The sequence below is a fragment of the Coccinella septempunctata genome, chromosome 7 (assembly GCF_907165205.1).
Source record: "Coccinella septempunctata chromosome 7, icCocSept1.1, whole genome shotgun sequence".
Taxonomy (NCBI): Eukaryota; Metazoa; Arthropoda; class Insecta; order Coleoptera; family Coccinellidae; genus Coccinella; species Coccinella septempunctata.
The window spans coordinates 19,119,274-19,135,274 of record NC_058195.1 but is presented as its reverse complement, the minus strand read 5'-3'; the positions used below and the strand labels follow the sequence as shown (position 1 = coordinate 19,135,274).

The window sequence follows — 16,001 nt, the reverse complement described above, 5'->3', positions numbered from 1 at the left end:
GAGCATTCAAAAAATTGCACAGAAATCTAGTGTTTCCATTTAAAAAAACATAACTTTGGGTCATAGCTCCGTAATTAAACATCCTGCTGAAAGAGCAAGCACGCCACTGGATTCTACTTAAAGAAGTGCCTGTATAATGTTTCAATTTCAGAGCTCTATCATCAGTATTAGCGGAGATATAAATTTATTTCGAAATCGCCATTTTTTCAATTTTCGCTTATAACTCGAAAACAAAAGAAGGTGGCCAAAAAGGACTATAACACTTATTAGTTTCTCAGAAAAAGAGACCGAGAATGAGGTATCAGATTTAAACTCCACTGGTTTAAAAGCTGTAGTGCTAAAACATCGAAATTTGCCCACCCTGTACAATTTAAGTGACAGAAATTATAGCAACCATTTTTTTTTCCTTCATCAAATGCGGAAATAAATGAACATATTCTCCAAAATCCCTCCTTTTTTACATATGTCATGTATCCACATTCGTCTACGATTCCTTCGCTTCTGAAACTCTTCTTCCTCCAGAACAAACGCTAGTTCCTCACCGCTTGAAGACATATTCGCAACTAATCTATTCCTCCGGAGTCCGGCGATTCCGATGTTTTATGTGCGATACCTTCATAAAAATTCCGCCGGTGCCGTGCCGTTCCTTCCATGCCGTCCGTCCGATGCCGATGTATGTGCGCTTACCTTTATCAGGCAAAGTCGATTCCTTCCTATTTGATACTGAAAAATTTGCAGCACCACATACAAATACGTGAGTGTATTGAATATTATTTCGAATGCATCAGGTGAAAACAATCATTTAAAAAGTGTCTTGTGATAATTTCCAACCATAATTTATGTTGATATGTTTTCATTTCAGTTCATGTTGCACATCGACTGCTTCAGATGGAAGGAGTGTGACCCAGACACTCTCAGATATTTTTAGAGTAGAGGAATTCCCAAAACTGAGTGGTTCTGAACTATCTAAAACTTCAACAGCTTCAGATTTGTCTGCTACATTAACTGCTTCAGATTTGTCTGCTACATTAACTGTTTCAGATTTGTCTGCTACAATTACCAATTCAGAATCATCTTGTACTTTGGCAGCTGCAGATGTATCAGACTCACTGGTTTCCTCAAAACTACACGATACTAAAGAATTCAGAGCAAGAAGGAAAAGAAAATGTTTTGTTGGTGATGTAACTGAGGAAGATTTCAAAACGAGGAAAATATGCCTTCTCTCTTGCTAAACGAAAAATTGGAGAACAAAAGAGGGCACTGGAAGCAATGAGGATGAGAAACAGAAGACTCCAACAAAAAATCTCAGATCTCTAATACTTGATTTCAAGTTCAGCAATGAATTCAGTAATCTAATAAAAGAATTATGCTTTCTAATTAGTCCCTCTTATTATAAATGTTGCATATAAATGTTGAGCTACAGGATTATTGTGATATGTTTTTATAAAGGAATTTTTTGTCAGTATTACGTTTTCAATCATTTAATAAGAACATTCAATCATTTAAATTTTAAGTATAATTTTGATAAAGACGCATTAACTATTTTTAGAATTGTCTGAGTCTTAGTTAATTTTGTGAGCTCCTTATTGACCTATTAATTTATGTCATTGTACTGTAATGTTTTTCCGGATGGAGTTGTATAATAATAATTAAGAATTGTTCTTATAAGATTTTGTTCATTTTTTCTATAGGAATATTTCTTCTATTCCTGTTCAACTACAAAAGCAAATTTTAATGAATTATTGTAATTGATTTCTAAATAAAATGTAGAAAACAAAATTTAAGGCTATATCACATATTATTTTCTACTGAAATACTAACTATCAACATGATCGAATCTGTATTTTTGGAATTATTGAAAAAATAAATTTTTCCTCACATCAGTGGTTTAGCAATTTTTTTTTGAAATCTACCTTTATCAAAAAATTTCCCTTGGCACAATAAGTGAACGGCCTAGTGCAAAACCTGAAATACCTCGATGTATGGCAATGATATGGATCATACTAAACAAATATTTATTTTTTGGAAGAAACCAATCTTAGTCCCGAGGTTTTTTCACGGAATATGAAGTTTGGATAGTCGACAATCATATGTGTGAATATTTCGTTTTGACTCTCGTTAAAACTTCGAAGATATATCGGAAAAACTTCGTGCTTCAGATTGGTAACCCGAATTGATATCCCAGGGTTGAATAGGGGCGGTCTGCAAGCAGTAAAAGAAATTTTTTTACGGAATATCATAACCATTTGTGCGAAAATTTCTTTTAAAACTTCGGAGTTATATCGAACACAATTCGTGCCTCAGGTCATTTCAGATCAATTTAACGAGAAATTATATCAAACAATTTTATTTTCCAAACGAATTGATGTAATTATCAAATTCATATACACCCATCATTACTATTCTTCACACCGCTATAATAAAAGATATTACATTATATTTTTTACAAGTTTTCAACTACGCCACTGGTTTCTGTTTACTATTGCCGCGTTTGTTTGTAAACATTCAGTGTTTATTATGCGGACAAAACATTCCATGCATTCAGTATAGGGATGCTCCATCTTGGTGTGTAATATCTTTGCTCATAAGCAACTACGAAGCATCAGTCACATTCTCTAGCCAGTCAAGCCAATGCATGCGTCCGACGCACAACCATAATCATACCTGGTAGGAAAACTTATATTCCTTTTCGTTCCGTCGATGCTAATATTGTGTATATGGATGGAAATGGAAAAAAAACGAAAAGCAGCAACAACATGGTAGTAATAAAAAGAATGAAATTACATCAAAGGACAATGATTGAATATTGAATAGGTATATACATTCCGATTCAAAATATTTCATATTGTATAGAAAGGTGAGTAAATGATCCGATTCATAGATATAATAATAGTCAAATTGTAGAAATGGTTCAGCTCATTATTATTTTATCACTTATTCGAAAATTTCGAAAAATGGTGATTGACTGTGAACACTGAAAAATACCATATAATAGAATACTATATCTGTTCGAACAAAAATTGCACAGACGTATTGAATTTATATTTCGAAATGTATCCCGAAAGAAGATAGACCATTTCGTAATGCAAGAACTGAAATAATTCCCCCAATGATTGCGTAGCACCAGTAACTCACAAAGAAACGGTACAGAATTTTTGAAGCGTTTCAAGAAGTTAACATCTCTTTCGAACACCGCGGAAAACGCTAATGATATGCACTCTCAATAAATTTTTCAAAGCATTTCAGTTGTTAAGTTAGTTCTTGTGAATTTGAATTTTCTGATCAGAAAATGACAACTCCCAAATAGTCCCAAAAAAAATCCAATTAAATATAGGGAGGAGGCCATTTCACCGAACTATAGGTAGATATGAAATTATTTTCGAAAGTAATCCCCAATTAATCTTCACCCTCGCATTATGTGCAGGGGCCCCACCTAGTTGAAAGTCTCGAAGGGCAAGAAATTCTTCAACGTTATCGAACTCTCTATCGGATAGTAAGATTCTTCCTTTCTTTGCTTCCCGTGCATACTTTTCGCACGGGCTCTTCTAATTTTTTAAACTCGTCATTGGAAATCGAATTTGGTACAATCTGTACGTACATGTCGTACATACATAAAAGGCAGTGACTAGAGTCCCGACTCGGGACTCGTGTCCAGTCCCGAGTGACGTCATTAAATTCTGGACTGATATTCGGTCCCGATGCACTGCATTGGTGCTTTGAAATGCAAGCAGTGAAAGCAGTAGCGAAAAACTAAATTATCAGTACAAATCATAAGCCTATACCCAGTCAATTAGAAACAATGATTTATATTTCAATCGGGCATGTAGATATAAGTTGCTATAAAGATGAATATATTTTTAGTATATTTTATTTTCAAATCATCACATTTATAAAGAGAAAAAAGAGCAATCTTGAAATGAAGCATCTAAGATGCTCATTTTAAACAGAACCCCTTCCTTTACCTTTTTCGCTAAATTTTCATACACTTCAAATTAAAATACATTTTATTGAGATGCTGCAGCATAGTGTCGTTATTTCGTATAAAATATTATACATTTCACAAATATATTTGTCAGCTTTCTTTCTCTATCACATTTTTTAGTCAAGAATGGCCGTAAGGAAGAGGTTCACTTCTGAATCAAGAATTACGTCTGGTAATTGCAATTCCTTTGAATCAATTTACACTAACCAATTCTCAACTTTCTCACTATTTAGAATTGCATACTTGCTCCTTCCATTCTCAAATTAAAAGATAGTATTTTCTCCTGCCTTTTCAATCTTGATTTAAGCCCACACTATTTTTTGATAACGTATCACTCCTTGAATTTTGTCGCAACTATTCATAAATAATATTATAAGATTCGCGAACATAACCTCAAAACCCTTTTACAATCGGGACTGGACAACGGTCCCGAGTAAGGACAAGCGACCTGTTTGGTATTTGAGTCATTTGATTTCGTCAGTCGGGACTGGACACGGATCCCGAGTCGGGACTCTAGTCACAGCCTACATAAAAACCCAAAAAATCTAAAACAGAGGAAATTGCCCATGTATCCTGAAATCGATTTTTTAGGTTAGATTAGGCTATGCTCATGCATTCAAGAATCGTTTTTTGATACCTTAGCCAAAGATTTCGAATTACGACGTCTTTACAATTCATTTGCCTCATTGAAGTTATTCCTTCGACATATTAATTAGTAATTCTCATTAAAGATCGAGCGCCCTGTATACCATACATTGCAGTTTCTCCCTTATCGTCAGCGCCGAACCAAGACGACCGTACATAAATACCAAAAACAGATCGATGCAAAACCGGCAGCCACGCCCGTCACTTGGAGCTCTCCGGTGCTCCACCCTCGGGGCAACGGCCCGGATCCAGATGGAACAACTTTGGTTGGAATGAGGCGATTTTAGAAGTTTCAATTAATGTTTGTTCAATAAAATTAGGTGCCTTTTTGCGTAATGGAACAAGATTATAAGTACATACAAGTTGTTACGTTCCATTTAGATCCCATGTTTTGAAAAAATTTCAAGTAGTCAAACTCATCAACAATTATGTTTTTCCGCCGACCTCATAATAATACAAGGTGTCTCAAAAGGGTTGGGGGTATTTCTTTTTCGAATATTGAATAAAACAGAAAACAACACAAAATCTTGAATATTTTTATTTTGTATTTGTACGATGGATGGAGAATTCGAATTGCAAAAATCACATTGTCCAAATATGCACCCTCATGCTGATGGCACTCTTATAACCGCGAACCAAAAATGCCGATCTAGATGTGTTGTAGATTAACATGAATTTATTATCAGAGACACGTGGGGCATATAGAGTATCTTAATCTGACACGCTCGAGTATGTACAGCTGACAATTTTTTTTTTATATCTTTGAAAACCTGCGGACGCATTCCCCACTGCTTTAAGTGCATATATCATAGAACCTTTTCATCTTTCTACCATCTTATCTCCAAAATCCACTAGTTCTCCACGAAGCTCGAGTAAATCTCGATTTAGCTTCGTTGGCTCCCGAACTAACATGTTCAGGTTCGCTGTCGCACCAAAAATTAACCCTATGATACTATCGGTGGCGCTTATCGCAGCGAGATTCGAAAGCTCGATAAGCGCACCGTACAGATAAAACTCTATGAATAATTTTTCATTCGGTTGTTTTCGGGTTAAAACCCTATGCTAAAAACCGGTGGCGTGAAAGGAGCCTGTTTGGGACGTAATAGTAAAACACTTTCCGCGCGCTCACTATTTACTAATACTACTATACCCGGCCACAGTTCGAGCAAGTGGATTGTTTACTGTGTATTGTATAGTATCTGCATTACACGTAATACAGATAAGTACTTTCGAAGTTTATATTCAATACCATGGATGAAAGATTAAAAAAAAAAAGCAATCAGTTAATCTACAAATCTACCTAAATGGATGGTCTTACGGTTGCCCAATATTTTGAACAAAATAGTGATTTTGTTGCTGCCGAAAAGCGAGGAGTGTAAATAAAAAAATAAGTTTAGCTACCTGTTTGCAGATCAAAGACTATTTCGGAAAACGGATGTAATTTAACTCGTTATTTTTCCTCAGAAATTTATTGAAAAGAAATTTATTTTAGTTGGGTCAACAACCTAGCGCAATCCTTTCAAGTTTTGTTTAAAGGATAAATTGTGATCTTTTATTACCTTACTTATTGCGAATAATAATAAGTTGAGAAGGGGTTGTTAACCAGTAGATATACCGCAGTCGTAGTACAAAAATACGTGAAGTGCCCTTTTTATACCTATATTTTCGTTACTTCTTTCAGATCTGCCAAAATTGTGGCAAAGTGTACGTGGGCCAAACAAGACAATACTTGAAAGACAGAATTCGACAACATAAAAATGATGGCAGACATTTAGAAGCCGAAAACAAAACTCCCCTCACACAACACACACACACGCAGAGAGGGACATATGTTTAATTTTGAAGATGTAACCATCCTAGATCACGAACAGCATCATTTCAGACGTCTTTTAAGTGAAATGATACATATAAGAAGAAACGACACAGTGAATTATAGAGAGAACAAGAATAAGAATGGATAATGGATAATAATGAAAAATTGTTTGTCTGCGCGCTTTGTTTCGCGTTCGTCGCTTTTTGTATGTTTGTCTTACATTGTATGTTTGCTGTTTGGGGTAAATCAAATAAGCCGAGACCGAATGTGAGAATATTTGTCATCGATAACAACGTATGTAATTCCGATTCGGTTTCATTGTTTTTATTTCATTGATTGTCACACATCGGACTGTTTATTAATTTATTCTTGACTTCCCATGACCAATTTTAAAAAATTAGTTTTATTAGTTGTATGATGAGGTATAATTTGTTTTTGTTTTGTGTATGATTTAGAAATGCCTTCTTTTTACCCTTGAGAAAGGAACAAAATAGTTCCGAAACGTTGGCGAATTCATAAGTAATTGTTTTTCAACTTGTCCAAATTCCTGCAAATGATGAGGTATAATTTGTTTTTGTTTTGTGTATGATTTATAAATGCCTTCTTTTTACCCTTGAGAAAGGAACAAATTAGTAATTGTTTTTCAACTTGTCCAAATTCCTGCGATATTTTACTTATTTCAAACATGGACGTGAATACTGCAGGATATTTGTAAAGTTAATATAGAATCACACCGCTTGTGAAATCCATTTATTTTGCATTTTGATATCCAAAGGGAAAAAACAACTTTTCCGGTACATTCATTTGTTTTTCGGTTGTGTTCTTACATTTTGGCTCAACACATGACTTTCTCGTATTTGAATAAGTGTGGATAAAACTAATAAAGAAAGTTTCAAATCCTTTGTTTTTCCTGATGAAAAACCACTTCGAAGAACGCTCAGCATTTCCGCGGCCAACTGAAGGTGCGGTGGCCTATCAGGATATCATCCTTTATCTCAGTGGTCCTCAAAGCTCAGTGATCCTGACCGAATGCGGTCTGCGTGCAAAACCTTGTACCCCTGCAGTCTCTCGACGAACAGTTGTATTTTCGTCGACTGCAATTCTAAAGAACCACCACATGGTTTTTACTTGCCCCGCAAGCTTTGGGTTCGACTATATAGAGTACGCACTGGTCACGGCAGAAGTGGATCAGCACTCCATAGGTGGGGAATGCGCTCCTGCCCAGAGTGTGAATGCGGTGCTGCCTCCCAAACAATGGGTCACATTACCTATGAATGCCCGCTAACAACTTTTTCTGGAATAGGCGACGACTTGTTTCACGCGACACCGGAGGTCATTTCCTGGCTCGAACAGCTATGCCTGGAGCTGCGATAGTGGAGACAATGATTGTGATTGTATTTGTGAAGTGTGTTCTAGTGTTACGTTGTGTGTACCTGTCTTTACTTTCTTTTCTTTCTTTCTTGTTTTTTCATGTATGTTCGAGTAGACCATAGGCTAAATAAATAAAATAAAATGTAGTATTGTTTGGGAGTCATGGATGGGTGTAGGATTTTACAGAGTAAGTGAGTCTTCCTGAGACAGATGGCGCGTCGTGATGAGGATTGAAAATTATCCACGTGTATTTTGTTGGATCAAGATAATAATTTGGCCAATTGTTCAATAGGAATAGATCATATTTGGATTAATTTACTAAATAAAGGACTGACATTCGGTAATTTTAAAATTGATGAAGGAGTCTGATATAGACTCCGAAACGTTACTATACATAATTATAATTTCAAAGTTCCTGTCAGGCAACAATTTTTTCTACTTGATTCGCTCCTGACAAATTAGTGCAAGAATTTACGCAGGAGCAAATCGGTTATTTCAATTTTTAATTGATTTTGTTCCAGAGATTGGGAGTGAACACCCAAAAAAGTTGCAGAATCCTCGCAGATTGAATTTCAATCGATATCAAAATTCTTTGTTCTAATTCCTTTTTTATTTTCGTAGAACTCTTTCTTGAAACGATCAAGAACTCTAGAACTCCTTTTTCAACGAAAAATAGCATCAGAATTAATTTTTTCGAAAAATGACGGCGCCGCGTGAAGTAAGGGCCACCAATTTGTTTTTCATTAGAATCCAAAATTTGTCGAAACTATTCAAAATTTTTGTCAGGAACTCCAGAACTCTTTCAAATCTACCCAGAACTCCAAAAACAAATAGTATATATTTTTCAAAAAAGTTGGCGCCAACTTCACATAAATGAATAATGTTGTCTAGTGCATTATGAATATGTACAATCCCATTTTGGGAGAGACAGCCAGGTTTCCCGCTTGTTATTTAAGATAGAGCCTCGCGGTTTTCACGTTACTGTTCTACTTTTTTGTGAAACTCAAGTTGGCCTAATCAGATTTTGCATAACTGCTTCCGTTTATGAGATACAGGGCGATTTAGTAAATTGACACCTTCTTTATCTGCGTTATTTGAAACAATGCTGAGCTAAAAACTAGGTCTTATACAGAATACTGCGTAGAAACCAATGGCGTTCTCCTTTATTTTTCGGGGTATGGTTCTGAAGATATGACACAAACCTATTTTTTTTTTCAATGGAATACCCTATATTTCATTTATTTGTTGAATTCGATATTTTTTTCGTTCAAAATGATGTATAATACCATATACCGAGCCATATACCTAGGTAGGATGTTCAGAAATGCTAAAGAACACTAAAACATCACATAATGATGGATTTTTGCAACGTAGAATAAACGAGACACTGCGCACGGATGATAGCGCATAGAACCCATTCAATCCATTCTCGAAACTATCGACAACGAATACGCTACGGAATGGGGTATTTTTCTAAATTTCAAAATATATGTCATTAAAATCCTTATAACTCACATACACCGAAATATATTTTTTTCGAATTGTATCATATTGCATTTTGTCTGTATTCACTTACGAAAATTCTGATTTCAGAAGTGCTCTCTTATGAACATTGTACGTCATTTTCAAAATCCGGCAACGCCTATCGAGTCAATAATGGTCACGAAAGTTTTCCGATCAATATAGACGTAATAAATATCAAATTTTGTGATCACATTTGACACGAAAAACAATGAGACAAAATGAGAACGATCGCCGTACTAAAAATGTGTCCCCGAAAACGGGGAACGTAGGACAGCAGTCGCTGCGATCGCTACGTTTTTCGATAAGTGGTGGGGATTTGCGTCAATTTTAAATGAACAGCCTTCATTTTATTCTAGGTTAGGTTGCTAACCACTTTTGCAGGTCTAAAAGCAAAAATGGTGGTTGTCTTATACTTGTCAAAAATACATTGGACTTCAAACAAATCGAAAATCTTTGTAAATACAATGAAGAAATATCATCAGAGATGGCAGCCATTGAAATACCTGAAGAAAAACTCCTGGTTTTTTGCGTATATAGATCCCAAAAAGCTCATATAACTAAATTAGAAGAAATCTTAGAGAACATAATTTCTCAGAATAAAAACACAAAATACAAATGGACTGTCTGTGGAGATTTCAATGTGGATGTTCTGAGTGAAAGAAGAGATAAGGAAAAATTGTGTAATTTGTTCAGATGCTTACATAATACGTGAACCATCCAGAATAACAACTAGCAGCTCTACATGTATTGATAATATCTTCAGCAACTTTGAACTTCGTGAAATCAGAACACTCTTTACCTACTTTTACCAAAGAGGATTATTAACGAAGCTGTAACAGATGAAATCATTGTTAAATAATTTTTTCCGCCGACCTCTTAATAATAGTACTGTTTAACGTACACGAAATTAGCTGTTAATAAACCCTTTTATTGATTAATTTCCTATTAATGCATTATTGTCATGGGTAATCGAACATAGAAGTATTCAGCAGCTTCCCAAATAATTATTTCATTTTCATGTAGCATTGATTTTCGAAGTACCTAGCGGGTGAATTGAAAAGAGATGAATTGTGGAGGTTGCAGAAAAATTATGATGGTTAGAGAGTAATCAATATATCTATTTACTACAACTCCAGCTTCCACCAGCTCCACACATTCTTTAACAGATATAATAGGGACTGATATCAATGTGATTTACTCAAAATGTCAACTCCAAAATGCCCTCTATGGACTTCTCGAATTGTTCGATCGGCCGCATATCCGCATTCCGATATGAGCATAGAAAATTTATAAGGTGTCAAATTTGACTAGGTATCGATAGAAAATTTTTGCAATCAAGATTTCACATTAAATTCGAAATGTGGTCGACGTAAAAATCTTGTAATCAACTCGTTTATTAATTGAGCGATTAATGACCTTCGCTCACACGTTAAAATATCTCAATCAATAATCGCTTTTATTAATAACCTTTTTGATTAAATAACTATTTCCAGTTTTATATCCACAGACATATCCAGTATTTTGTATATTTGTACTCCCCATAGCAAAGAAAGGGTAAAGTTTACCCGTTAAATCCACTTTTTCAACCAAATATATGGCAATAGCTTTCGAAAAAATGGTGAAATTTTTTAATAATCAACGACTTTAACGTCAAACTGAAAATAAATAATACAAAGATCTGCGAATCCGGACTTGTCTCTTGTCATTTTGCTCAACAGCTGATCGTACAACACGCTGCGCGAAGTTGGTGCACTAATAACCGTTTTATTTGGGAACAGCTCAAGGGCGAGAAGCTCAGAGCTGTACCGGTGCATGAAGCACCAAAAAGAAAACTCCTATTATTTCAATGCGATTTTTGTGACTGTATACTCTTCACCAATTCATGAATCCTTGGTTCAATGCTAGGTACTTAAAGCCAAACACAAGTCGGCACTGATATCCAACTGATTTCGATGCTTGTTTTTAATTATTAGTAGAATCGAAAACCCCTGCTCGCATAAATATGTCGATGAAAAGAGAGAGCATTTCTATTGAAGAAGTTTAAACAGTTTAAACTAATAAAAAATAATTGTTATCAATAACAATGTCCTGTCGGATGGCTTCGCGGACCACTTCGGGTTCTTCCAGGAACCACCAGTGGTCCGCGGAGCACCGGTTAAGAACCAGTGAACCAAAGGTAGAATCATCCTGAGAAGATCCTAGAACTATCCAAAGTGAGTACCTAAGAACTGATCTGGGATATTTTAATAACGTTTGTTTCCCGTTCGGGTTTTCATGAAATGAGAACCATCCTCGAACAATCAACAATCCTAGGATTCGATTGTAGGGCGCAACAGTTCTAGAACAATTCTTGAACTGTCCAAAATTCGAACCCGAATACAGCTGTAGATCGTTGCGCTCTGGCTCCGCGTCCCCACCAAACCAATACCCACAACCAACTAGACCAGCCGATTCTTCCACTATTCCACTAGACTCCGAGCATATTCGAATTTAACACTGAAACTCCTATGTTTCGATTCGAATCTTCCACATCAGTATAAGATAATTGTTTCAATATATTGAATTCATTGATTTGTTATGAAATTAGATTACCAGTACCCCTTTTTCAGATATTGTTTTGTGTGTACCTGAAAGAAGTTCTCACACTTTGCAGAGTACTTCCCCAGAATGGATAGAAAGATCAGAAAACTGAAATCAACATTCAACTGCTTGCGATGCAATATATATGGTATATCAATTTGTACAATTTTTATCAGATTCAAAAAAATTGTTTGTATGGAAATATCAACTTTGATATATAATAGTTCAATATGTACTTTTGTATTCTATATTCAAAGCTGTATTATTTGTATAGAGGTGTTTTGAAACGTGAGAATTTCGATAAAACTATTCTCACCAGTCATACCTCTGTTAAAAAAACCTTACCATGAAATACACCCTGCAAAATCTTCAATTCTGTCATATTTTTTTATAAATTTCGAACAAAATAAAGCAACTCTAACAAAGTATTTCATTAATATTAAATGATTCAAAACAACAATGTTTAGATGGAAAAAACATCCTGATCACAAAACAAAGCCCTAGTTTTGTATCTATATCTATAGAGCCATGCAGAAGGCGGTACTGCTGGGAACGGCGAGAACTGTACGCAAGTACATGGGAAATTCAGAGGAACACCGGCTGCTCCGACAGGAAGTGCGGGTGGAGCAGGAATCCAACCGACGCCGACGGCAGGGAGCCAAGGAGCGACCCGGACCCGACCACCACCACTAGCCCGAAAACCTGGAAAGGGCTCCAACAGAGCTTAATCCTTTTGATACCTGCATCATAAAATTCACAGGGTGTATTCTTTAGGGCGAAAGCATCGAATATTGATAGAAAAAATTGACTTCGGATGGGGCTCTGGGGTTGAAATTTCAACCCTTAATATTGAAAATTCGTATTTAATAAGAAAACGTGATTCCTGCATCATAAAATTCACAGGGTGTATTCTTTGGGGCCAAAGCATCAAATATTGATTAAAAAATTCGACTTCGGATGGGGCTCCGGGGTTTGACATCCGAAGTCAAATTTTTTAATCAATATTTGATGCTTTCGCCCTAAAGAATATACCCTGTGAATTTTATGATGCAGGAATCACGTTTTCTTATTAAATACGAATTTTCAATGTTAAGGGTTGAAATTTCAACCCCAGAGCCCCATCCGAAGTCAATTTTTTCTATCAATATTCGATGCTTTCGCCCTAAAGAATACACCCTGTGAATTTTATGATGCAGGATTCACGTTTTCTCATGAAATACGAATTTTCAATGTTAAGGGTTGAAATTTCAACCCCAGAGCCCCATCCGCAGTCAATTTTTTCTATCAATATTCGATGCTTTCGCCCTAAAGAATACACCCTGTGAATTTTATGATGCAGGATTCACGTTTTCTCATGAAATACGAATTTTCAATGTTAAGGGTTGAAATTTCAACCCCGGAGCCCCATCTGAAGTCGAATTTTTTAATCAATATTTGATGCTTTCGCCCCAAAGAATATTTGCTGTGAATTTCATGATGCAGGAATCACGTTTTCTCATGAAATACGAATTTTCAATGTTAAGGTTTAAAATTTCAACCCCGGAGCCCCATCCGAAGTCGAATATTTTAATCAATATTTGATGCTTTCGCCCCAGAGAATACACCCTGTGAAATTTAATGATGCAGGATTCAAGTTTTCTCATGAAATACGAATTTTCAATGTTAAGGGTTGAAATTTCAACTCCAGAGCCCCATCAGAAGTCAAATTTTTTAATCAATATTTGATGCTTTCTCCCAAAAGAATATACCCTGTGAATTTTATGATGCAGGAATCACGTTTTCTTATTAAATACGAATTTTCAATGTTAAGGGTTGAAATTTCAACTCCAGAGCCCCATCCGAAGTCAATTTTTTCTATCAATATTCGATGCTTTCGCCCTAAAGAATACACCCTGTGAATTTTATGATGCAGGATTCACGTTTTCTCATGAAATACGAATTTTCAATGTTAAGGGTTGAAATTTCAACCCCAGAGCCCCATCCGCAGTCAATTTTTTCTATCAATATTCGATGCTTTCGCCCTAAAGAATACACCCTGTGAATTTTATGATGCAGGATTCACGTTTTCTCATGAAATACGAATTTTCTATGTTAAGGGTTGAAATTTCAACCGCGGAGCCGCATCCGAAGTCGAATTTTTTAATCAATATCTGATGCTTTCGCCCCAAAGAATACACCCTGTGAATTTTATGATGCAGGATTCACGTTTTCATATGAAATAGGATTTTGTAATTGGAAAGTAGAAATTTCAATGAACCTATCCGATTCGAACGCTCAATATCCGATTTAATCTGAAAAAACAACGATTGAAGATTTGAAGTCCTCAATATACTGATAATTGAACTATGTCTCCCATTATACATCCAATTCTCATGATGCAAACTGAATCAGTCTGTACGCCACTGGCGTCAGCGTTCGGGTGTTTCCGGAGATTTGGTCTGCTATCTTTGGCCGCTGTATTCACACCGGTATCTGAACCGGGGCAGCATAAGCCTATTCCTATGCCTTACAGACACATCATGAACATCTCCTCCAAAAAAAAGCTTATCACGCAAATATGGAGGGTTTGACAAAGTCAAAATTTTTTTAATTCAAACAGCAAGCTGCAATCTGTACAAGCAATCGAGTCTCAACCACTGGAGTTCCTTTTTTTTTCTAGATATCCTGGAAAACTTGCGCAAACCGAATATGAATCTACAACATGCATTTTGAACTTTCTGAAGTCGGTACTTAGTTGTGGAGTCCAAGCAAGGATAGAACAGTATCAAGCCATAATTCAAAATAGACATCACAAGGGATTCGCAAAGGTATTTACGCGAACCAAAACTCAGAATACGCCAATTCCTATATAGATGTCTCGGTGTAAGGTACGACTTCTTCACGAGCAGCGCAACATGCTCAGCAAATCTCAGTCTGCAGTCGAAAATGATGCCAAGATTCCTGCAGCTGTTAGCAAACGGAATTCGCTCATCACCAACTTTAACGATAATCTGCTCCGAATTAATTCGAGATCCACTAGAAAAAAGCAACGAGGCACACTTCTGGATACTCAACTTGAGATTATTGGCACTGGAGTACTCTACTAATCTGGACAAATCTGCATTGATCTTCGTCACCGCTACATCAGCATAAGAGGGATGGGAAGAAAGTCGAATCTGCGCATCATCTGCATAAAAGTACATCATCACATACATAACTACCCTATACATATCGGCAACATAGGTCCCAGGATTGAACCATGCGGAACACCGGAGGTTACGGGGGAAATATAAGAAAACATCACCTACACGAACTCTCTGAAATCTGCCAACGAGATAAGATCGAAAGAACCGCAGAGCACCCACACTGAAACCGTAAAAAGATAATTTAGCACACAAGAGCTCGTGGTAGAGAGTGTCAAATGCTTTGGCAAAATCTAATAAGGTCAATATCGTGGATTGTCCCTCATCCAATGCCCTAAATATGTCATCCGCAAGTCGTTCGTGCATGATATCGACCACACTCGCCACATACAGGCGTTCATCCTACGCGCATCATGTAATTTTTCAGGATGGATCGGAAGAGATGAATGACGGAAAACATGCAACCTTCATGCGCACACACGAGTGTTGTTGGTTTTCCTTCTTTGCATGTTGCATAATGCACGCCGGCTCCTCAAATTTGATAATTTTCAACAAATTGATTGCCATTATTAGCAACTTGTTTTACTGCAGTACTTTGAGTTCATAATTAGATAATAAGGGTGAACTCATATTTCATTTCATTCAGTCCCAATCTTCTCAATTGATAATGGTCCTATGCGAATTTATATATTTCACGCCATCAGCTAGTTATCCACGATACTGATAATGGCCCGTCGGGCACTAGTATTCTATCCCGTGGATCTTCGATCTCACTACCTCCCTTCACTCTGTGTGAACTGTCAAAAGTAATTTTCAGTAAAAAAGACTCCAGGTAAGGATGGCATAACGTATTCTAAGCTCAAACATCTACCCATCCAAGGTAAAACTATAATCCTGCGGATATTCAACGGATTACTCTCAAACTCTGACATTCCCTCATCTCTTACGGAAACAGTTGTAGTTC

General features: G+C 36.3%; 1 protein-coding gene across 2 annotated transcripts in view; it reads right to left on the bottom strand.

Moving 5' to 3' along the window:
* LOC123317522 (protein tweety) overlaps positions 1-16,001 on the bottom strand; it is a 148,569-nt gene that overhangs the window by 119,537 nt on the left and 13,031 nt on the right. The window lies entirely within an intron of this gene.